General features: G+C 37.8%; 1 protein-coding gene across 3 annotated transcripts in view; it reads right to left on the minus strand.

Annotated features, from left to right (window-relative positions):
• msi (musashi) overlaps positions 1-14,135 on the minus strand; it is a 169,526-nt gene extending 155,391 nt beyond the window's left edge. For all 3 annotated transcript variants that reach the window (XM_065225671.1, XM_065225670.1, XM_065225672.1), the window contains exon 1: positions 13,504-14,135. The gene's annotated coding sequence lies outside the window, so the exon portion shown is untranslated. The remainder of the gene's footprint in view (positions 1-13,503) is intronic.
• Between the last annotated feature and the right edge of the window lie 10,213 nt (positions 14,136-24,348).

Genomic DNA, 24,348 nt, shown 5'->3' on the forward strand with positions numbered 1-24,348 from the left:
AGAAAAACATGACTGAAAGTCAAATAATTTAGTTGATTTGAGTGCCTTTTCAAACAGGCAAAAAACAAGAAAATTGTTTTTTTTTTTAATATGTTTGGCAAACATGTAACACATACTATATAAAAACTATATACGATATCACAATATGGAACCAATGTTTCCAATTCGGAAAAAGGGTAGAGAGTAAATTAAATCATACTATCAAAGATACCCGCATTATCAAAGATACCCCACTTTACGGTACTTTTAAGGGCTGTTTACACTTATGGTAGTTCACTAACTCAGCCAGCTAGCAACTAGCACGAATTTCAGTTGTTCCTGAAATCCCATGCTGGTAGATGCTGACGCCCTGTTTACATTATGTTGGCTTCATTTTAGTACAGTGGTAGTACACTAGCGCTAGCAAAAAAGCATAGATGTAAACATCACATTATTGATATAAAAATTCGTTGACATGGTAATATGAATATTATACCTTTAGGAGCGGAATAATCTTTACCGAAAGTTACTTTATATAATTCCATAAATTAGATGAATTTATTTCAAAATCAGCGGCGTGACTACATTGCTTAAAATCAATTATTATGATTTTTGTTATGTAAAATTAACATCTTTTAAACCGTTTTATAATTCAGAATACATTAAATAAATGTCAACTTTATGGTATCAGTTTCATCACAACAAAGGGGCTTCTATTTCTCTTTTTTTAATGCTAAAAATTAGTGCCAAAACTGGCGCATCTACCCTATTGATTTTTGGGCTAACGTAGGATTTAAGTTTCATGTCGGATTACCACATGTCACATAACCTATACCTTATTTTTCTTATTAAGTTGTAAGAGAATCTGGTGCGTGTAGTGTCAGGAATTCTGTATGCCGAATCTGGAATGGAAATTGTATCTTCCGAATTGCTGTGAAAAAATTGACAATGATTGATCTATCTTTAAATTCCGGTACACTAAACGTTCGCCAACTAAAAAATAACTACTTTTCCCTTAGTGAACGATATTCACTAACTGAAATTAATTTTTAACGTCTAATCAGTTATCAAATCATTTAAAATGCATCAATAAATATTTTGGAATTGGTCAACTTTGACAGATGAATCAGAATGTCCGTCCATTAACTGTAACTTGTGATAGTTCAGTTTAACTTAACTTAACCGAACTTGAATGTAATCGATTTAAAAAAAAAATCCCATCAGTGGAGACCTTCTGATTCATATGTATCTTTTATTGAATTTCAATCTATTTACGATTTTCTTATAAAGAGGTACAAGATGTAACATCAGATTACAATTGTATTTACAATACGGATTGGATAATTTATGATAAATGTTCCTAAATAGCAGTAATAAACTTAAATTGAATACACTAGTTTCTTTAGAATTTAACCATCAGGACGGACATATCTGAAACAAGACTCTAAATTCTAACACTTGACGCATCAATCATCCTCTCACCACACACGCCAAATGGGCTAAACGGCTCTACATATGCTAAGTATAATTGCTTTCTAAAAACCTAACGACCTTCTGCACTACAACGAAACTAGTTACCTACTAGGAAGAAGATTTCAACAAAACGATATTACACCACACCGCTAAACCAGTTGAACACCGCTCGTTTCTATACCTACGACAAGTATCCAGTTGATCTCGGTATAATACACACAACAACCTCCGATTTACTAATCTACCCGCGTTCGCCCCAATCCAGCATTCTTTGCGCTACACGTCGTGTTTAAGTGTGTATGTATTGCGCACCATCAAGAATGCCTTAATACGACCACAAGTGGTTGGGAAAGAACCATCTATAGATGTAATCTGGAGCCCGCCCGGAGAAGGAGAGCTCCACCACACCGAACCAGCGCAACAACAACAACACCCAACTATGCGTTCTCTGAACAACTATAACTAGTAGATGTGCGACACAGTGATGTAGTATATAAAGAAAAACAAAAGGCGTTCGCTGTGATTTTCTCCCACTGACTCTTAGGTATTGAATTAATGCATTAATGGCGGAGGAGACCCCAAGCAAGAGTCACTTCTCTGAGGCGGTGCCTGATTCTGCGAGTCGAACAATCGTAGTCGGCTGTATATTTCGACTACAGTAATTACCCGATTTTGCCAGCCTTCTTTTTGAAAATCTTTTCTAATGTTCTTTTTCCTTCAGTGGTCCTATTGCACCATCTTGACGATGAATGAGAAAGATTAGGAATAACTCGACTCACAGAATACGACAGAGAACTGCTGCATGAAGTACGGCGGCACCGCCCGTAGGGCGCGTGATTTGCTAAATTCAAAATTGATTAATCTTTGAACGAACGAATGGCGGTGGTTGGCCGCGAGATTAGCACCCGTAGACGTCACGCGTCACGACTCTCGACTGCTCGAGAAAACACAAAGCTCAGTTTTTATTTAATGTCTTGCAACTCGGAATCTGATACTCTCGCGTTAATTAACGTGGCTCACCCTTATTTTGAATCTTGAAGCATCGCTGTTATGAAATAGAAAAAAACCACTAAACTGAAGCGGGAAAGCCGTAGCAAATGAGCGATTCTTAGAGCTTTGCTGCACTGCCCGGATCGAATTTCAATTGGGGAATTAGCTCCACAAGGGAAGCGCGAAATGGGTTGCTAATAGAATTTAACAACCTCCAGTAAATGGAGAAAAAATGGCCAAAAAACGTTCTTTCCGCTTGAAAGCGGCAAACCGAATATCGTGGCGTATAACTGCCGGATGAAAGGGGTCGAAAATGATCGAGCGTAATAAAAAAGCATATTTCTCATAAAATTCATCATTATGCTATGTTTTCGTGGAAGCTCTGACGTTCTTGCTCATTCGGTTGGTCGGCCCAGAACGGCCCGGCCACCGGACGGACGATGGCTTTTGCGTTCCGCTCTCCGGCACAAAGAATGAAAAGTTACGATATTTCAATTCTCTCTTCATGTTTGTTACAGCATTCGCCTCCGGAGGAGGTCGGAGTCGGACATAAAGTTTCGGCTTGTGGCTGGTTGCTACACATAGCAAGCAGGCATCAACCCACCACATGACGAGAACGACAACCACAAAGCCTCTTTTCGATGGAGGTTGTGTAATAATATATTGAAATGCGGTTCAACTGAACAAGTTCGGGGCTGATTTATTTATAATCAAATTAATATTAAATTAAAACAGTTTATGGGAAGCATACAATAACTAAGTGACATCTGCGAGGTGCTATTATGATTTCTTTAGGTTTACAAACTCATAATGACAAACAATTACCGCAAACTTTGTTCAAATCTTTCTAACTCAATAAATTCGGGAGGACCCTGTGCTTCATTGGGGCTTCCCTTAGCTCTGTCGGTAAAGGCACAGCTACAAAGCATGACCATGATGGGGGTGGCTGGGTTCGATTCCCGGTCCGGTCTAGGAATTTTTCGGGTTGGAAAATTTCTCGACTTCCCTGGGTATTATTGTACTTGCCACACAATTATACCAATGCAAAAATGGAACAGGCATTGAAAGCTCTCAATTAATAACTGTGGAAGTGTATCTAGAGCACTATGTTGAGAGCTCGCAATAAGCTAATATGCGATTAGCAAAAGCTTGAAATGCGGGGAAGAACAAGAAGAAGATGTAGTTCTTGAGGGTATCGAAATTTACCAAACAAGCTTAAAATGTATAAGTTGTTATTATTTCATACATTAAGTAATTTACCCTGCAGAGGCATTTTGCATGATTTGCAAATCTTTTACAATGCATGATTTATTCTACTACAATTATCTAAATGCATTTAATTTTTAAAGTTACTGAACAGTAGTTACTGGTCCCTAAAATCAAGCCCAAATTTAACACCACTTTTTAGGGTTACTTTGTTTTAAATATTCCGAGTAATAATACCTCGTATCGTTTAAAAAGAAGAGAAGCAATGTTCAATGATTGATTGACAGTTGTACGGACACTTTTTAGATAGATATTTCAAATACTCCAGATTTATTGGCATAACTTTGGGTCGATTGGCTGAGAGCAGTGACCTCACCTTTTTTACCTGTGCACCAATTTTGATAACCTGATTTATGGTCATATTCAGTGGCGTTTCCTTAATCTCAATCTACCTGTGCACCAACCCTTAACACATAAACAATTATCAAAATATTGCTTGCAATGGATAGATATTGAGTAAATTAGAAGATTAAGTGTATTTTTCAACCGATTCGAGTATGAATATGGCATTAAATCTGGTTATAAAAGTTGGTGCACATGTAAAAAAAAGAGGTTACGGGAAGCCACTGCATATTTATATTCGGTTGCAAAACGTAGAGTCACTGAAACTAGTTTCTCACCACTTTGCATCAAATTTCAGTGTAATATGGCCACAAACTAGGTTTTGAAAGTTGGTGCACAGGTTGGTCCCCTGAAATGCGGCCCCGCAAATAGCCATTATGCACAATAAACTTCTCTGACATTTGCCATATGACGTCACTGTGTCTAAAAAAAAAAACCCATTATTGCACATTTCTTGCAGTCATCACGCCAAAATACGTCAGGGTGTCCAAGGAGCTCACCCCTAAACGCCAGAGAGGTCTATGGGGTAGAGCCGGTTCGTACGTACATTAAGGTGAATCCTCGTGGAGTTCACAAATATCCACCCCATAGGCTATACATGCACTTCCACTTAGAATTTTCAATTACACAAATCTCGGAAATTAACGCCCCATGTCACCTGAAATTGCTACTTCATGTTTGCGGCAGTACATCAAACGTGAAGTACCAGTTTGAATGTGGTACCTTTCGAGGAAGCTGATATTTGTGCTCTTTAAGTTTCGAAATGGTTACGAGAATAAGGATCTCACAACGAAACACCCTATCCAAAATCTACAAACTTTGAGAAAATTGCTCCTCAATCATGCACTTCAATCGACTAAACAAGATCATAAAAGGCTTCTGTATGAATTGCTATAAATGTATCTTGTAAAAAAAATCCACAGCTGATAATAGATCATCAACTTAAAAATTCCAATTAATTTCCTTGAATGGAATCAATAACAACAACAGCGGCAACATCAGCAGCAGTAGCAGTGCACGGAAAACGGCAAGCTTCGAAAATTCCGAACAAAAACAAACATTCCCATTCATCTTCCTTTCACCGCCTCTCACCCGTGAACTCCTCATCTCATCTTCTCTTCGGATGCTGCTCTCGATTCAACGACAATCATTATCGTCTTCATCATAAAAGCCAGCAGGATTCGCAGTTTGTTCTTTCATTCCGTGCATTCGTAGGTACGTACGGACGATGGAGAAAAACACCGAGCGAAGCAACGCGGTTTTCGATGTATGCGTGCGTCTGTCGCACATCTGCCGCCACCGCGCGTATCCACCGCTGACAGAATTTCATGCCAGCAGCCAGCAACAACAAGAACAACAACAGCAACAGCAGCTTTTAATCCTCTCGCTAACTGCAGCTGCCCGTTTCTATGTGTTTGTGTTGTAGCAACCACGCTCTCCGGTCGAATCGAACGCAGACCGAACGCAGTGTTGGCAGGAAATAAATGTTGAATGGCATTATTTCACCTTGAATGAAGTTCAATGATACTCATTTCAATAAAAATTATTTTGCGTGAAAGCGGGACATAATGGCTGACTCGCTGAATATACCAAAATGTGTGTAGTCTTTTTTCTTGATACATATTAGGGGCTCTTCATAAACTACTTAGACAGTTTAGGGGGCGGGGGGAGGGTTGACAATTATCCACGAGCCATACAAAATTTCATGCTATGAAATAAATAGGGGAAATGGCTCTAATGTTGGCCTATGGATCTAACATTGGGCCCATCGCTAAAAATCTGCTATTGATCAATTTTATCTAGATGAACGCGTCATTGGGACGGTACTAATGGATATTTTTGGTTGCTATTGAAAATTTAGTCGATTGCTGAATTTATGTATGGGCCCAAATTAGGGACACTTAGGCCGACATTACATACATTTCCCCTATATTACACCCAAACCCAACCCTTTTTTAACGCAGTTTTATTTGCCCTTTTTCCACTGTTTAACTTAAACTAAGCTCTGGTGCGGCTGCGATATAATAGTAGTGACTAAAATTACGGAAATAGTGACCGAATAGTTACTTTTAAATCGTAAATAACTAACCAATAGTGACATTTAAATGCTCTCAGAAATAGAAATACGATTCGATATTAAAATAAGCTCCATTTTTTGCCATGGAAAATTACATTGAATTCCTATATAGAATCTCCTATGAGTAGTTTTATAAGTGATTTGAATAATTTCCTTTTGATTAAGTTGTACATTGATGACCAGCAAACAGCAATAATTTGCAATTTTCAGGATTTTCCCGGCTGTTTGGAAATGTTATCGGTTGTGCGATATACATTTAACCTAATGTATAAACCAATGAAGCCACAAGGTTAAATACGGTAAAATCGAGCATTGCTACAACCAATGTTGAGAAAATATTTTTAAAAAAATCAAATCTCACCAATGCCCAAAATCACGCTTGATTTTCGTAGATAAAAATCAACAAGGAAATAGCTGCGTAGCTACGAGTATCAAGCTAACAAAACTGACCAGCTACAATTCTAACTAGGTCTGGGTTCAATCCCAACCGAGGTCGGTGGAATTTTTCTGAGGCATAAAAATCTCTGGTCACGTCTTCCTTCGGAAGGGAAGTAAAGCCGTTGGTCCCGGCCCATGTGTGTTGAATGGGTGCGATATCCTACGCAGGTGTGGAAGCTGCCTTCCTGCACATTCGATTGCCGTCAATGGATGGCAATCGATGTCCGTCGGTGATTGGCACTAGATTGCGGAACAGAGACCGACGTTAAATAAAGGAATGAAGACAATTCTAACTAAACCGTGGTGAGTTTGAGTTTCATGATTTTTGCTTTACATCCGAACGCAACCCGAAACAACCGTCACTGCTGGCAGCAGTAGCTTCGTGTCTGCCATCGGTGATGAGTAAAGAGAAATAGCAAGCTACACTTTCTCTTTATAAGAAAACGATGTGCAACGGAACCATTTGTGTGTCGAGTCAACTCTAGCTCAGCTCACAATATCAAAGGAGCTTGTAAAATCAATCTTCATTCCTTCATCCAGCCCAATACATAGATCAGTCTTTCAAACAGAAGTTTGTTGCATCGCGCTCTAAGATGAGCGTTGATTTTTTGTTGTTGTTGTCTTTGTCGATACTCTTGGAATTCATCGGGCAGGACGTCTTTAGGATTTTCTCAACAATTTCCTTAGAATCATTTTAAAATTTCCTCAGAGTACTCTCTGGTATTCCCATAAAATTTGCTCCATAATACTCTACAAATTATCTCCAGAAGGCTCTATGATTCACTCCACTGTTCGCTTTAAATTCCTAATTAGGTTCGCTGTATTACCAAGGTAATCCAAAATAATTCTGCTGAAATAAACTCCTCTTAGTATTCACTAAAGATCTCCTGAAATTCCCATGAAATTATCTTCGGAATTTCCTCTAAATTCAACTCAGAATTCTCTCTGAGCTATCCCGTAAATTCATTGAAATGGTCCCAAGAATTCCTAGGAACTCTTCTTTGATTTCTCTTAAAATAATTACAGGAATAGCCTTGAAACTCTCCTAACTATTCCTTTGAAATTTACCTCAAAACATTGTTGGACATTTCCTTTAAACTTTCCGTAAAATTCTTAGAGTTCCTTTGGAATCATCATCAAAATAATCACTGAATGTGTTCCAAAATTCCTTTTGGATTCTCCTTCTTCTATTGGAATTCTAGACACAACTACCTTGGAGCTCTCCTTACAAATCCTTTAGACAGAACTCTCTTGGAATTTGGAATCCTCCTCAGAGTTGTGTTGGATTTTTTCGAATGAATCCCACTCAGGATTCCTTTGGGATATAATCAGAACTACATTGGAATTCTCCTTACGTTTTACCTTACTTTTAATATCGTGTTTAACAGAACTAACTTGAAAGGAATCCTTCAGATTTCACTTCAAGTTTTCCTAACAATTCATCCCTTGGAACTCTCTTGTGAATTCCTTTTCCCTACAGTTCCTTGAAAATTCTCATCAAATGGCATTCATTAAAGTCCATAAGCTGAGAAACTTAGGCAATGCCTTTTTTTAAAAATCTGGTTCCTTAGAAAACATTCAACTTCCGACGACTTCGATCATTATTTTCGTTCCAGATTCTTGAAAATTTCTCCAAGTATGATATTATTAGGTCCTCAAAAAATATTAAAATTTGTAGAAATAATTCATGATTCAGAACCCTTGAAAACCATTTATGTTTCAGAATATATGTTGTTTTTGAAGATAAAATCACTCCGGAATTATTATATTCAAAGAGTAAAAGTGAATAATGAGGAAGATAAAGTTGGTTGTCTCTACAGCAGCTGAATCGGCAACCCTGGCGACTGTAGAAGCCCTGCGGGAATGAGTAGACGCTAGCCGCTAAGAACTGATAGAGCTGTCAAAATTAAGAAAATAAACGCGTTGATTGAGTGTGACCTCGCATTGTTTTTCCTCTACGTAAATTTTTAATAAAAAAATCATAATAGCTTGATTTTACATTGAAATTTGAAGATCTCAATCATTCACATCAATTGAGAAACAGAATTTCCAACAGCATAACCTCAATCTCTGGACGCCTATTTGTAAGATTTTTGTAAGATTTGCATTTCAAATACAGTTTTCAATATTAAACCTGGGTACTGCGGACTCATTTCAAGCTGAACATTGCATTAGGTCCTAAGTAACATTGACAGATTCTCTTTGTCGACTTTCTGTTTGTATTCCCACGGCCATGTAAAGACATTGCCAGGTATTTTCAGTACACATATCGGTAAAATAAGCTTTTATCTAGCATCTAATACGACAAACACAACAAGAAACGGTTATGTGCTCAAGTTATTAACGAAACAGAAAGTCGACGAAGAGATTCGATCAATGTTACTTAGGACTTAATGCAATGTTCAGCTTGATTTAATGTGGATGTCACATGGGAGCCAGTGTGAACTGTCCAGCGGGAGCCAAACATGCAGAAGCAATAAATGCAGTTACTGTTCTTATCTATCGTAAAGCATGGTAATCTCATAAAAATGATCCATATTTTTTTAAAACACATTTTTTATTTCAAGCTCAAAGATATAAACAAACAGGCTCAGTGATGAAAGTATTGATTGATTGATTTATCTTTATTAGGGAGGCTTTCAGCCTGGGGCTGGTTCGCCTCCAACATGATGAAAGTATGAAAACCAGCGTAGTTTGATTCACTTGAGTTTTCAATTGCAGTAAAACATATTTTGTCGAATCTTGTATGTAATCAAATTTTGATAGAGTCATGGGGGCTCGAGCACTCCTGGCTCAAAATTTTTGGCGGGAATCAACTGAGAAAGAGCAACACAGTTTTAAACATGAGAAAATTTTCAAGCAGTTTTCCTTTGGCTTGCGAAATAAAGTCGATCGACTCCGCAGTACCTAGTATTTAACTAAACATTGTAACATTTTCATCTTTGAAGCGTAACAAATACTTCTAAAAAATCAGTGGATGCATTTTCTTTGGCTTCCGGCGACAATGGTTGTATTTTAAAATGTATGGAAAATCTTACGAGAATTTCAAAATTCCAGGTTTTTCCAGGAAAAATAAAATTCCCTGAGGATACCCGGTTTTTCAGATATTCCAGGTTTTTCAATGTAGTAGACACCCTGTCTAAAATTAGCCTGTAGTATAAGCCAAATTTAGTCTGGTTTCAATGCAATTGCAGTTGTTTCTTGGATCCTTATGGATCAACTCCGGATATCTCCAGAGACCTTTTGGATTGACTTCAGAAATCTTATATGTATGCCGTATAGCTGTATAGGCCTTATGGGATGACCTTAATTCCTTTCAAGACTAGTTCAGATACACAACAGTCGAAATCTAAAGACCTTATGGGTAAAATTCCAATTATAAAGCCCAGAGGCCTTTGTGGAAACATTGGCAGTATTATGAATCAACTCCAACGATCGGCTCAGCCTAGAGGTCTTGTCATTCAACTTTGGAGGCTTCAAGCTTGACTACAGTGATTTAAAATCATTGCTTCAGCCCCTTGAATCCAGACATGGAAAACCTTACGGGATAATTAGACAAGGCCTATGAGATAACTCTAGAGACTTTGTGAGACAACTTCACAGGTTTTATGAATCAAATTTAGTTAACTCAAGTATCAGCTCAAGATATTTTTTTTTGTCATCTTCAGAGGCGTTTTGGTTAAAGTTCAGAGCTCTTGGGAGCTAATCAAGAGGCACTGGTCACCCTTAGAACCTTACAATTAAATTTTACCGGAATCAGATGGGCCAACTCAGGCGAACGGGCTAAGTCTATAGGTCATATGAATCAACTTCAAGTACCTTATGAGAAATCTATAGATATTTATTGGCTGAACTTCAGAGGCCTTACGGTTCAACTACAGAGACGATACAGGCTATGTCTAGAACTGTTATGAGTCAACTTCAAAGAACTTATGGGTACACTCCACACAACAATCTTGGGTAATTTTTTTTTGTCAGTGTGCCGCATGTGTGCCGATTGTGCCAGTCATAGCGCAAGCTGCGATTATTTGTAAAATATCCATCCCGGTAACCCGGTATTTCTGACACCTTGAATGTTTTGGTTTGAAATCGCAAGGATAAATCGGTTTGAGGATGACGCGGGAAGTGGCGGGTGTGCGAAATTTTGGTGTTTTGTGTTCAAAGGATAATAGAAGTCTTGTGTTTAAGGGCATTCTAATGCCTTAAAGGTAGAACAGAAACCTAGCCTTTCGTTCGCTGAAAAGCAACGGTCTATCAGCGGCCGGAACCTGTGGGGAATATTGTTGGAGACCGACTATAGAGGATGATGAATAGACTTCTGTAGTTTGTTTTGTGTGAGTTGCAGCATTATTTGAATTATCTGCAGTGTGAGTGAGTTGCAGCATTATCTGATTAACTGCCTCTTCCTCATGAGCTCCATCTAGAACCTACATTTCGTATTTAGATCTATAAGTGAACTGCTGGTGTGAGTGGTATATTCAATTAGAGGATGTTCCTGAATATACAGTCAAACAGCACGTAATGTTGTGAACAACTTCAATGACAGTTGCCCAGCCGTGCTCCCATTTTATTTACAACAATCCAATGTCTACGAGATTGGGCCGAAGGTGTGCCGAAGATATGTCGAAGGTATGCTGATGGATGTGCCCAAGCTGTGCCCAATCTAATTTCGGCACAATGAGCTGAGTGACTTACCCCTTGGGTTGAATACAAGAGGTTGAGTTTGAAGATGTAATTTTCAGCTGAAAACAACAGCTCAACAAAGTCCAAAATTAATGAAATTTGATTGAAAGTGCCGTATAGGTTTCGCATTTACCTGCTTGTGTGGGTAGCACATATTTGTAAGATCGGGTTCTCAGCTACCTTTCCACCAAATTTAACAAACCTGGCGTAGTTATGGGGTATTATATCATTCTACATATTCTAGTAACCAACATTTCATTTAAATTCAAGAGATCTACCTCGAGATATTCTTAGATACTGATAAATTAAATGTACTTGCTGGTGATTTTAACAGTAACTGGCGTGATCCTTACTTTTAGAGTAAATTGATGCGTTTTAGTATATGGTTGAAATATACTCCCGGGAAAAGCTTGAGAAAACATGCTGGATAAGCTAACAGAATCTGTCAGGAAATAAACATCCAGGAAAAGTGAAAGTGCTTTCGGAGCTAGTCGGAAGAAGCTTTTAGTGAAAGCATATAGAAGTTTCCAAAGGGCGTCCGAAGAGATTTTCGACTTCTGGGGGAAGTCAGAAGTAGCTTCCAGGATAAATCTATTGATTTTTCCGGAAAAGTTCTGGAAAAAAATCACATAGATGTCGGAAGAAGCAACCGTAACTACCTTCCACGGAAACATGGATGAAACTTCCAGGGGAAATTGGTAGAGCCTTCCTGGGAAAAGTCAGAACACATTTCCGGGCGTAGTCGGAAGGCACTTTCAGTGGAAGACAGAATACACTGTCAGAAGAAGGAGAAGTCTGAAGAAACTTCCGGTGCATATCTGAAGAATCTTTCAAGGTAAATAGAAAGAAATTACTGTAGGTAGTTAAAAGAAGCTTCTGAAGGAAGTCAAAAGAAATTGGGGATTTTTCACTGCATTTTGAGACTACCGAAAAGTGCCATAATTCTGGGCAACTCCTTATTCCCCGCTAATGTTCAATGCAATTCAAATGACCACAATTGGGTTCTTTAAGGCGCTTGAGGTTAATACATATTCGTAATCTTCATTAAAACGGAACCGGAATCCAAAATTTCATCAATTTTGATACACTGGTACTCGGTGACACTTTGTATGGGAGCGAGCTGATAATAAACTAAACTAAAGTTAGTATTTTAAAAACCGGTAAATTTGTCTAAATTAAAGAACTCAATTTATAAATATTTTTGAATTTTTCAAAACTACACAGAATTAGGAATTAGGTGCGCAGAATTATGGCACTTTACGGTATTTCGATAATAGTTTTCATTAAGGGATCTCTGGAAATTTGTATCGAAAAGTGGTCGAAGTAGCTTTGAGTTCCATCCATTTCCTTAGAGTTGGAGAGAGTTAACTGTATAAAAAGTTCAAAAATTAACTCACATGAAAAGACAAGTTTACAGCTCCGCATGCTGTGAATATTGTTTGGTCGATGAAGTATTTGTGGTTGTTAATCTAGTAAAGCTAACTTATTTTTAAAAAAATCTTCTAAAACTCATCTAAAGCTACCCAGCAAGTGTTCATGGAATATAAGCGCCGTCGTAAACATGCTCTGCGTCTAAGTTTAATCCTTATCGTACTGCGCAGGTTACCCGTTAACAAAACCAATTAAACCATACGAAAGGAGAACCATTATACTTTCCAACAAGATAAAAACATCAGAAATCCTTCCAAAATTACCGAAGATATGACAAAAGCACTGAAAAGTCTGATTTTGGTTTGGTGATCGAAGAGTTAATAATGTTTAAACATCACACTAGGGAAATGCTATCTGCTTGCGTAGATACGATGCAAAAACAATCAAAATGATCGTTTCTGGCAACCCTTCGAGCCAGTTAGTTAACACATAAATGCCATCCATCGGGCTTCGGGCAAAGCATAGAGCAGAATAGTAGGCGACGACCACCACCGTTCGTTCGACAGGAAAAAAAAAGTTGAATAAGGAAAAAATATGCGAGAAACTCTAAATGTTGAAAGAAGCAAAGGAAAAAAACCGAGAACGAATTCTCTTGTTGTAGGAGAAAAATCAATTCGCCAAAACATTCTGCGTCAAGCGACACAGACATCCAACCAAAAAAAAAATGACTACCTCTTCCACCGATTAATGACTACTCTCGATTTTGGAACTGTTTTCTCCAAAACTTATGTTTTGTTTCCCTTCTAAAAGGTTGCCCATTTGATTACAGACATTTTGTATTATACAATAATAGGAGGGTGGGAAGAAAATGAAAAATCACAAACCAATTCCAGCGAGATTATCTTTCGAGATCTGCAAACGTTGTTTTGTAATCGATTATTATGTTCCGTTTTCCTTTCCGCTTTTCTGAGAATAATCTCTCGTTTATACTGTTCTGCTTCCAGGCAATAAACACAGGCAAACCGAAAACGAAACACTGTAGCTTTGTAACAGTGGAAATTCCAATTCAATCACAAAATGAACGCATTATAATCACTCCTGATAGCTAGTTCCCTTGGGTTCGCACACCACAGAACTCTCCAAACCGGGAGGATAATGAAACACAAAAAAAAAAGGAACGTAGAACTCCTTCACTCACGATAATTTTCTTCTTCCTCTCTTTTCCTGTGCGCGATTTCCGCACTCTTCCAAAACTTCTTGTGAACTCCGCGCGTGTTGTTAGCTATGCTGCTCTTTCTATGCTTCTGGGACTAACAAAACTGCACAACAAAGTATAACTAGGAGAAAAAAACAGGCTCCTGTGTATAACACACGACGGAGTAGCTCTGATACACACAATACAATATGTAATGAGATGTTGGAAAAAACGGCGACGGCAGACGACGGCGACGACAAACAACGGAAAAAACACATTCGCTCTTCTCGAGTGGACGCGACGTTCTGATCTAGCGAGACGGAAAAGCCAAACCGAAAGGCGAAGCACATCGAAATCGCTCGCAGCGCAGCATAAAACAAGGCAGTAGCATAGATGCTTTTTGCGCTCTGTCTCTTTGTAGCGACGCTGCTACGATGTTAGTGGTGTGCGTGTGTGCGAGGCAGAGAAATTCTATGTTCTCATTGTGTGCAGTTTATTCTTTGGTGGTTTTATTTGGTGTGCGTGAGAGCTTACTGGTATCGAAGAGCGAGATTCGCGACTTTTGCTGTGTTTGTTTACAAAAGGCGCAACGATTCCAGGCGATGTTTTATGCAAGGGGTCAGGCGATGCAATTCCATGAACTTTGTTATTCGTACCTTCCAATTTTCATAATTGGCTTAATTTTTTTCAAAACATGATAAAGTATGACAAATTTTGACAGACAATGTAGGAAAGTGTCATGCGACTGTCATGAATACTTTGAAGACAGTAATAATTTGAATTTAAAAGCTTTTAGCGGTGTTGAAAGTAATCAACAGATAATTAACGATTATTCATGTAATGAAAAATAATATAAATGTATTGAAAATAATTAAAATATTAAATTTTGCCAATAATAAAAGTTATTTGTTGAATTAAGAGTGTATTGAAAGTAATGAATGCAGTAATGGCAACCCTAAAGGCCCAAGCGCAATGACGGCGGAAGCGGAACGGCAACGGCAGCGGAAAAGCCCGATCTGAGTAAGCCTACTTGTCGGATTGAAAACTAGTTAGATCCAAATCGACTTCGGTTAGGCATCTTGATGTCATTTGTGACAACTGTCAAACTTTCCGTTTCCGTTCCGCTTCCGCCCACATTGCGTTTGGGCCTTAATAAACGGGTACTATGCACTTACGATATTATAGATGGTACGTCCATACCACATAAAGTTGGGATGATATCCCGAATTGGTTGTTAGGCACTTCTCATGGTTATTGTTTATGCGGGAAGATTTTAAATATTTGGTCAGCAGGCTACGTTGTATTGAAAGGCTAGTGCGTGTCCCTCGAGCACAACATTTAATTCAACTGCATGTTTTGATTCGCTATGAAAGTTTGACAGATAAAATGAGGGGTTCATGGATTTTCCTATGTTTTGAGGGGTGCATCGATTAGCTTGGGACCGAAGAGAGTACCAGAGCTGAGCCAAAAAGTTGAGCACGTTTCTTCGGGACCTTCTGGTCTTAGAGTTACCTCTATGGTATTAATCAGCTGTTCTATTATCGGCAACTCGTAATCAACCGCATTTTGGAGTGCGTATATTTAATTTAAAGAAAAATCTGGCATAACAGGATATTGCTCAGTCGTAAAAATGTAATCAGATTGAAGCTGAAGGACTCAGGGATCGTGTGAATACATTCAGCGAAGTGTGTTGATCGTGAAATACAGTGAAATTAACGTTTAAAATTTGCTTCCCGAGAACAGTTAATGGGTGCCAAAGCTATCATTTACCCTATTATATTTAATTACTTGATAAATACAATATTCAGGAATATATTATACTATAAATATGTTAATAATATGATGTCTACCTGCATACTAAGATTATTTTACCGAAATCTGTTAAATTTTACCGAAATCTCAACAGCTGAACGTTCGGCAAACAGTTCGGTGATTTTTCACAGATTTAAAGATTAAGATATTCATTGAAAAATTACAGAAAATCTGTAAAAATCACCGAACTGTTTACCGAACGTTCAGCTGTTGAGATTTCGGTAAAATAATCTTAGCACAAACAAAGTGACAGACGACTAACTGGCGAAGAAATCAATTAAAATAATGTGGTTCGCTGTAATAGAATTTTCTAACTAACCCATCATCCACCAGATGGGTTAGTTTTTTGTTTTGATTTGAACAAAGTTGATTTTGTGTACAATGATTCTTTGACAGTGTGCAAAGAGTGTATCATTTTGTCATTTTTTTTAATGCATTTCAGTTTTGAGTAGAGTGAAAAAGATAAAACCAAAACATTCTAATATATTTGGTGAAAATGCTAGTACAATCCAGTAGTAGCATAGAGGTAACTCTAAGACAAGAAGGTCCCGAAATAACGTGCTCAACTTTTTGGCTCAGCTCTGGTACTCTCTTCGGTCCCAAGCTAATCGATTCACGCCTCGAAACTTAGGAAAAACCAATTACCCCTCATTTTATCTGTCAAACTTTCATAGCGAATCAAAACAAACATTGCGTAGTACTAGAATTTCGACTAGAATGAGATACGTTGATCGTGTTTCCATGTGGTACATTGAAAAATTGCAATAGCAGGTTAGTCACCAAAGTTTTCGAGCCGCTCCGCCTGTCACTTCGTTTGTGATCTTAGTGTGTGGTTTCCAAAGACGTCACTGCTGTGGCCTCGGAGTTCTCGGATGATTTTTTCACGGTAGCTGATTGGCGAATTCAAGGGGTTGGTCACTCTGCACACTTATTTTGTGCCACATTGTGCTGACTGTTTTTGTTTGTGAATAATGCATATTCTGGCAACCCGGTATAGACAACAACTCAAATATGTTTTGTTTTATTTGTTCAAATTCATTTGCAGGCTGAGATCTGAAATCTGAAATCCCCATATAGAAATTGAGAGAAGTGGGAATAATTCGCTTGCGGTGCATATTCAGGTCAAAAAGAGTGAACGACAACCTAAATGAATTAGTCAGGGACTTTTTCGTTCAGTTTTTCCAGGAAATTATTGTTAAACAAGCTACACACTAAGATTTTTTTACAGTATACTGTAATTTTTTACCGAATATAGAACAGCTGAACATTCGGTAATCCATTCGGTAAATTTTTATTTACAATCCGTTCTGTAAATTTTTGCAGTTTTTGCGGTAGAGGGGGCCATTGAGTTGCCTAACGTCTATGGCGTCTGAAAGAAATTGGCCTAAAAATTGTACTAATTATATTTTCGGCATAAATTGCACGGAATCTAGCAAAAAGTAAAGTACTTACATTTCACAACGTAGAACCACAAACGAAGTGACAGACGACTAACTGGCGAAGAAATCCATTAAAATAATGTGGTTCACTGTAATAGAATTTTCTTGGAAGTTTGTGCCATCATCCACCAGATGGGTTAGTTTTTTTGTTTTGATTTGAACAAAGTTGATTTTGTGTATAATGCTTCTTTGACAGTGTGCGAAGAGTGCATCATTTTGTCATTTTTTTATGCATTTCAGTTTTGAGTAGAGTGAAAGAGATAGAACCAAAACATTCTAATACATTTGGTGAAATTGCTAGTACAATCCAGTAGTAGTGTTGCCATGTGGTACAATCCAGTAGTAGTGGTGTTGCCATGTGGTACACTGAAAAATTGAAATAGCAGGTTAGTCACCAAAGTTTTCGAGCCGCTCCGTCTGTCACTTCGTTTGTGGTAGAACCGAAAGACACGCAACATCGAAATGGCAGCCAATATTGAGTTTAACAGTACAAAAATATGTTCAATAACTTTTACAGAATTCGGTACTTTATTGCTGTTATAGTACATTCGTCACAAATTTTACAGAATTGCGGAATCACAGCCTTTTACAGTATCAATCCGCAAATTTTATTTACAGTTTTCGGTAAATGTATGTAAATTACGGTAATTCAGCAGTTCTGATTGCCGAAAATTGGTAAAACAATATTTTTTACAAAGCATTCGGTAAAAAATACATTTTACCGAACAAATCCAGCAAAAATAGTACCGAACAAGATTTAAGGAATTTGGTGTGTACAATTAATCAATTAATTAAGCGGCGCCGGTGGTGTAATGGTAAGCGTGATTATCTTTCACCCCAGCAGGCCTGGGTTCAATCCCAGTCAGCGCCGCCGGGATGTTCTGAGGCATAACATCTCTAATCACGCCTTCCTTCGGAAGGGAAGTAAAGCCGTTGGTCCCCGGTTCATGAGTTGATGGGTCGATAGGTAGGGTCCAGATGTGGGAGCTGCCTCTCTGGCGTCGGCAGCATTGGTGCTCAGCACGGAAAACAAGATCGACGGAAAACAAATCAAGGAAAAAAAAAAGCTACAATTAAATAAAAATGCTTTTTTTCCATACAGTTTTGCCTGATTTATTACCAGTCTCCAGAGAGCCGAAAATTCAAATTTGAGAGAGAAAATGCACGACCTCAATAGGCCTTTTAAATAGAAACTTAACGATCGATTCAACCTCTGCTGGTGAATAGGAGAACGTCAAAAAGAGTGTTGTGAGCATAAATTTTTGCCTTGAGACATAGGAAGCGGAACACTTTTTTACTTTTCCTGATAAATTGATTCATCTGATGCTGCAAAACTTAATCTACAGTTGAAAAATTTAATTCTGTAACGTTTTTGAAAATATCTTGCTGGTGTTCAGGAATATTTTTGTTGAGAAAAATGGAAAATTAGATAAGTGCCTTAGTGGTTATGATCTTCCGGATTTCTTGTGTGTTAAGGTGCAAATCAGTTCAGATATGTGGAGAATCGTACAATAAGACAATTAGCGATGGGAATTGGCAAGATTTTGAATAAAAAATGCAGTTATTTGCGTTGGGCAAAATACTTATTCTGATGTAAACAAACGGTTTGGTTGACGTTTCTTCTCGAACTCGCGTGGCGCACTCTACGTTGGTGGTGCATTAAAAAGGCGTATCTCTCAACATGCCATGTATTTGATGACACTCGATTTGTGATTTCCCTTTCACAGATTACAAAGTAGAGTACCTGACACTACAGAACATGTCTGGTACCTCTCTTTCAGCCTCACCCCATTCATAAAAATCGGCGGGAAATTCTGTGAGGGGTGAGCTATTTTGTGTGCAGGCTCAATATATAGAGGTACCATACATGTTTTGCACTGCAGTGTCCTCTGTGAACAATTAACGGAAAACAGATTGTATGTAGTTACCGATACATGTCACCACAAACAACAGCAGGGACATCTGATTTAACATGAATGCAGAAGCTTGACAAAGCTTGACAGATTAATTAATCTAGACAAATTGAAATTTTCACTGTCGTACGATGGAATGGCCGTAGTAGCAACCGGTCAGCACCTGAGTACTGCGAACTAACTCAAAATGCTTGTCATCTGGGAGCCGAGTCAAACTGTCAAGCGGGAGCCAAACATTCAAAAGAGCTCCCCGCATAAACGCGAACCATAAATTGACCTTACCTAAAATGGTTAAAAATTGTTTATAATCCCTGCTAAACTTTAACTGAAATGGTTATGGAACTTTACATGAACGTTTAATGATAAAGTTTCAACCTTATGTATTATGGTTTTTTGGAACTGGACCTTACAAATAATGGGCTGTTAAGAACCATTACCGTTCCAAATTCTTGTTTTCTCCATACATTTTCGGAAAGAGAACTATATTAGAACCTTTTAACTTATGATTTGAGAACTTTAATGGTAATGGTTATGGTAGTCAGTAAGGTCCACGAATGGTTTTGTAACATCGATCAACTTTATGTGGAATATATCGCGAATTGGTTGCCTGTAATTTACTGATTACCAATTCACGATATATTCCACGTAAAGTTGAGCGATAATACAAAACCATTAATGGACCTTACTGACTACCATAACCATTACCATTAATGTTCTCAAATCATAAGTAAAAACGTTCTTATATAGTTCTCTTTCTGAAAATGTATGGAGAAAACAAGAATTTGGAATGGTAATGGTTCTTAACAACCCATTATTTGTAAGGTCCAGTTCCAAAAAACCTTAATACATAAGGTTGAAACTTTATCATTAAACGTTCATGTAAAGTTCCATAACCATTTCAGTTAAAGTTTAGCAGGGATTATAAACAATTTTTAACCATTTTAGGTAAGGTCAATTTATGGTTCGCGTTTATGCGGGTCAGAAGTCACGTAGGTAGTTACTATTTGAACCACAAGTCAATGTGTTGCCACCTACTGAAAACAAATTAAGAATTATAATTATGAAACTGTCGAAACATCAACCTTAGTAGGCAAGTAATGTAAGTCATGGAGCGTGATGCTCGAAAAAGTGTTTTTATTTGATATTAATACACTCATAAAATAAATCACATAACCAGTGGAAAATATACATGTGAATTTCACAAAACTTTCATGTGATCCCATAATTGGAAATTGCACTACTAAATCACATGAACGTTATGTGTCCAATGAAATCTATATGATTTCTCATATAGAAGTTCTAAAGCTATGTGATATTCAGGTAAAAATCATAGTTTTTGTTTTTGGAAAAATACTATGTGCATTCCTAATAGAAACTAAGTGAAAACTTTTTTCAGTGTAATGCCAAAACTGGGTTGCTGAAACAAGAATGTAATCAAACTTTATAAGAGTCATGTGAGCTTTGTGGGCAGGTGCACTCCCATCACCATGTATACATTATTTCTGGAGCAGAGGAGGAGGAGCCAAGAGTTCATTTGACAGCATGTATATCTAGATGTATATACAATTTCGTGAGTTGTTTCAGCAAAACAATTTGAAACTTCGGAAGATTTCCAAGATGTTTTCTAGCTCACCTGAAAAATAAAATCGGCTGAGTTCGCAGTACTCAGGTCGGCACTCATGTTTATATCAGTTACCATGGGGACGTAATTTGTGATTAGCCCCGTTCCTTTTCAAATTGTCTCATTATTTATAAACGACCCTAATATTTCAAATGACGTTTCACATTCATCTTTTCAAAATTTATACATTGGTTCGATTAAAATTTTCGTCAAAATTATACTAAGTCCGAATAACGGAGTGGAATTCGATCAGTGTTTACTAAAATGACAGGAAAAAGAACATCTGGATTCCCTTCGGAGCTTCGTGCTGGTGAAGAGCTTCGTCCCGGCGGATTTCTACTGCGCCTATGATCTGCTGGGCAGCATCGAAATTGTATTGTCGCGCTTATGTTAAATTCTCATTTGGTGACGGTCGAAACGCGCCGCTCATAAGCGCGATGCAACCATAGAGGTAACTCTAAGACCACTGGGTCCCGAAGAAAATCATTATTATTTTTGGCTCACTCAGTACCAGAACAACGGTCCCAAGCAGTCCCAAGCTATTTCACTCACCCCTGCATGTTCTGCATGAATCCACACACCCCTGATGTTATCTGTCAAACTTTCATAGCGAATCAAAACAAGCATAGTGTAGTAATAGAATTTCAACTAGAATAGGGTACGTTAATCGTTTGCTTGGGACCAATAGGCTACTAAAGTGGTGAGCCAATTTAAAATCGTTAGTTTCGTATTGATTGTTGATGCAACTCAACTCCCCGGCAAGGTGACAGATAATCTTAGTTTCACGTACCCACTTGCAAATAGTAGATGTCGCCACACAACGTAAACAAAGGGACTGCCCTTCACCGCCGCAGTGGTATTTCTCTATGGGAAGGCAACTTTTTGTTTCACCATGTGTGGATGTCAAGCAACAAGCAAGAATGCCATGTGAAAAGAGCGATTTATGATTTTCGTGGTGAAATGAAATAAATCCAAACAAATTGGAACAGATTGATGGAAGTTTTTCTTATATAATCAAATAGAAATAAAAACACATTGGTTAATTCTATTATATTTTGCTCTTGAATATTATCAGTCTTGAGAATAATGTTTCTGAGCATACTTGTGCGGTGAAGACTTGCAATAAAAAGCCGTATTATTAAAAACAGTTTACTTCCCCATCTTTCTATTGAGGGGTGAAAAAAAATACAAAATTGATTCTTATTCGCGGTGAGTAGCAGGTTTGCTGTGTGAACACTAACATTTCGTATATTCATTCAAACATGAAGAAATAAATAAAATAAATTAAAATAAGCGTCTCTCAACAAAAGATATTCATAATGAGCTTCTAAAACGAATAAATTTCAGTGATTGTCTTTTGTTACACCCGTCCGTTTAATTAACATTGTTCCCCACCAACTTGAAGTTTCAAGAAACAGATGAGGCTATCTGTTTTTATGTTCAGTATTTTATTTACTTTATTTACATATCTGCATTCGCCCTATTCAGATAACACTTCTGAAATTTGTGAGTTTGACAGAACCACCAGCACCAAATTTTCGGAGTACACTGGAAATGTACTGGACTTGTCAAGTTGCCCCCGGGTTGATGCAACTCTGCCCATAAGGATTATACCACAAACGAAGTTACAGACGACTAACTGGCGAAGAAATCCATTAAAATAATGTGGTTCACTGTAATAGAATTTTCTTGGAAGCTTGTGCCATCATCCACCAGATGGGTTAGTTTTTTTGTTTTGATTTGAACAAAGTTGATTTTGTGTACAATGATTCTTTGACAGTGTGCAAAGAGTGCGTATCATTTTGTCATTTTTTTATGCATTTCAGTTTTGAGTAGAGTGAAAGAGATAGAACCAAAATATTCTAGTACATTTGGTGAAAATGGTAGTTCAATCTAATAGTAGTGTTGCCATGTGGTACAGTCCAGTAGTAGTGGTGTTGCCGTGTGGTACACTGAAAAATTGCAATAGCAGGTTAGTCACCAAAGTTTTCGAGCCGCTCCGTCTGTCACTTCGTTTGTGATTATACTATATATAAGGGTGTGTAACTTAGATAGTATTTTATGGCAGCGGCTTGAGGAGCGAATGCTGGATAAATAGCCGCCGTGTGTTAAATCAATGGGCGCAGTCGTACCAACAATCAATACGAAACTAAAGATTTTAAATTGGCTCACCACTTTAGTAGCCTATTGGTCCCAAGCAAACGATTAACGTACCCTATTGTAGTCGAAATTCTAGTACTACACAATGTTTGTTTTGATTCGCCATGAAAGTTTGACAGATAAAATGAGGGGTTAATAGTTTTTCCTATGTTTCGAGGGGTGAATCGATTAGCTTGGGACCGAAGAGAGTACCAGAGCTGAGCCAAAAAGTTGAGCACGTTATTTCGGGACCTTCTTGTCTTAGAGTTACCTCTATGGTCGTACGGCCATAAACAGAAAGTAGATGGTATAATCCCATTTTGAGAAATTATCCTGCAACACACAATAAGTATTTTTTTAATAATATTCATAAAAAATAAACTAATTAAAAGCTTCCTGAGACAATTTTTATTTTTTATTTGAAAACAATCATATTCACCATAAATAAAATAAAGAAGCGAAAAATACATTCTCTCGAATAAACCGTATCTAAGCATTGTAAGTATATTTCGATTTTATACTATGGCACGCATAAACCATTTTTATACTAAGTTTGCATTCTCTCCCTTTATACCGACCTTTGCGTCGGTACGGAGAGTTGCGATTTAGCGTAACTTTTATACTATTTAGATTTCAATATTTCTGGATCAACAATAGAAAAGGGCCCATCAACATTTGTAAACAAACCGTTCCAAAGACCTTTACTCACAAAGCTAAGGCCACCCACGCAAACCAACACAATCATCGGATAGGGGAAACTTCTAGGGGCACGCAATAACCTTTAACTCCAACGCAGGCAACGGCTGTAATTAAATTAATTCCATTAACTACTGCTTTAATTACATTAATTACACAATTAGGAAAATTAACTACTTTGTAACTCTATTGATTACAGTTGAAATTTTGTAATTAAAGTAAATTAATTACATTTTAAATACTCTGAATTACATTAATTACAGATAGATAATTTTAATTACCGTCAGTACTACTTCAAAACGCATTAATTACTTTAAGTACTTTTGATTGCATTTTAACTTCAACGCACCGGTTCTTTGTATTACGTGCCCCTCGGGAAACTTCTACCTACACGATGATGGTGTTGGTTTACGTGGGTGGCCTTCGCTTTGTGAGTAAAGGGCTTTGGAACGGTTTGTTTACAAATGTTGATGGGCCCTTTTCTATTGTTGATCCAGATTTTTTGGGTGTACTTCAGTTCTGGTGAAAAGGACCTAGCAAGTTGTTTACAAAAGTTGATAGGTCCTTTTCAAATATTACGCAAGCATTATTCACGTGTTCATTTTTAGTAAACAGGGCTCTGCTGTTGTGTCACTCAATTTTTGTTCAGTAGATGAACAAAATTTCACCCGTGCACTCGTCAATAGAATGTTGTGGTAGAGTGACGTCGTCACATGAGTGCTCAGCAATGTTTTTGCTTCTAACACCAGCAAGCTGCATGTTAGGTAACCGCCGGCCCTTATATAAACGTCATTGCTGTGCAGTGAGCATCTTCAAACTCATCGAATTTTTATGCTTTCTCACTTCTCTCACTCTGCGTAAAATTTCTCACCATGCCTTTTCGCTTGTCATCTGTCATTATTCGTGAATAAGCT

The sequence above is a fragment of the Ochlerotatus camptorhynchus genome, unplaced genomic scaffold (genome assembly GCF_037179485.1).
Source record: "Ochlerotatus camptorhynchus isolate MF236.1 unplaced genomic scaffold, CSIRO-AGI_Acam_v1.1 ptg000232l, whole genome shotgun sequence".
Taxonomy (NCBI): Eukaryota; Metazoa; Arthropoda; class Insecta; order Diptera; family Culicidae; genus Ochlerotatus; species Ochlerotatus camptorhynchus.